General features: G+C 40.2%; 1 non-coding gene across 1 annotated transcript in view; it reads right to left on the bottom strand.

Moving 5' to 3' along the window:
* Positions 1–132: 132 nt before the first annotated feature.
* LOC114299020 (putative TPR repeat-containing protein At1g05150) overlaps positions 133–1369 on the bottom strand; it is a 3058-nt gene continuing 1821 nt past the window's right edge. The window contains exon 1 of the transcript XR_014332107.1: positions 133–1369. This exon is cut by the window's right edge and continues 1821 nt beyond it. This is a non-coding gene — a transcript (putative TPR repeat-containing protein At1g05150).

Raw genomic sequence — 1369 nt, 5'->3', positions numbered from 1 at the left:
ATCGAATGACCTTTTCTTTCTTTTTTTTGAACTAGACTAATCAAATGACCTAGTAATCCAACAAACTCTGCCTCATCAACCTGAAACAGAAATTTGAGAACCCACAATTTATATAAACTCTGCAGAAAGATCTGAGAACAAAAACATACCATAAATCTATTTACTGTTGAAAAACAACAGAAAGAACAATGAGAACCCACAAAAGATTTCTACAGAAGTTGTTAGGGAACTATGAATTTAGCATCACCACTTAAAAGGGGTTTATCATGCAAGGGCACAAAAGCCCACTAAACACATTAATGGCTCTATATATATTTAATTCACACTGAACAACTAAATTTGTATGTGGAAAACATCACAAGAACACATTCAAACACAACTAGCTTGGGGTTGCTATGGATGAACTCTTACTGTGCAAAGTGAACCACCTACACTTATCTTTCATTGCTTCTGCCTCATTGTCATACTCTTTGAATGTATACTCTTCCTGATTGAAGGTAGGAGGCACCTTTCCTTCGCTGTAGCATTGACTACAGAGACTGAAATAACATTTCATCTCCTTGAAGCGGGACCCAATCACAGGGTAGCGACAAACTGTACAAACATGACTACCATGGCGATTTCTATCCCCGGATTCAAGCTTCAATAATCTAGACATGATACCAAAACCCCGGTCTGGATTGTCAAACATCTCAAGGAATTCCGTAAAAGACACCATTGAGGCATTATCTGTTTCACCATGGATTTCCAGAATTTCACTGATGCCATGAGTTGGGATGTAGATGGCTCGTAACAATTTGATGTACTGCGTTGCATCGGTTTTTTTGATCAGAGTGGAACCTTCTTCATTCACAGGCCGCCACAAGAGTGCATCAAATGCTGCCCTTTTTCGCATTTGAGGAAAACCACTGCAAATTGGTGCAAGAACAGCAAAAAACATGCCCAAATCCACTTTGCCCGACTCTGATTCATCAAGAACAGAGAGGACTTTCTGGTTTATAGCTTTAACAGCTCCAACAAAAGTTTCTGGTTTCAAGAAATTAAGCAACCGGTAAAGGATTCCCTCCAATGAAGCCTTGCGTATAGACTTCTCAGGGATACCACTAACCGAATAAGACACCGGTGCATCATTTTCAGTCATCTCCCTCCTTAAAATTTCAACGTCACAGCGAATCAACCTTGTGATCCTCTGAAAAGCTCTAACATCAAGAGCATTGGCTAACTCTTGCCTTGGTGTTGTCCTCTCGCCATTCGTCTTAAATTTTGAGGGTTCTACAATGATAAATGCCTCATCACCATTGGCACCTCCATTCCTTCTCAACCTCTTCTTCTGTATCTGCTTCAAATGCGCTATAGCATCGTGCAACTC

The sequence above is a fragment of the Camellia sinensis genome, chromosome 6 (assembly GCF_055761805.1).
Source record: "Camellia sinensis isolate YWXY chromosome 6, ASM5576180v1, whole genome shotgun sequence".
Taxonomy (NCBI): domain Eukaryota; kingdom Viridiplantae; phylum Streptophyta; class Magnoliopsida; order Ericales; family Theaceae; genus Camellia; species Camellia sinensis.
The sequence above is the reverse complement of the archived record's forward strand: the minus strand, read 5'-3'. Positions and strand labels throughout refer to the sequence as shown.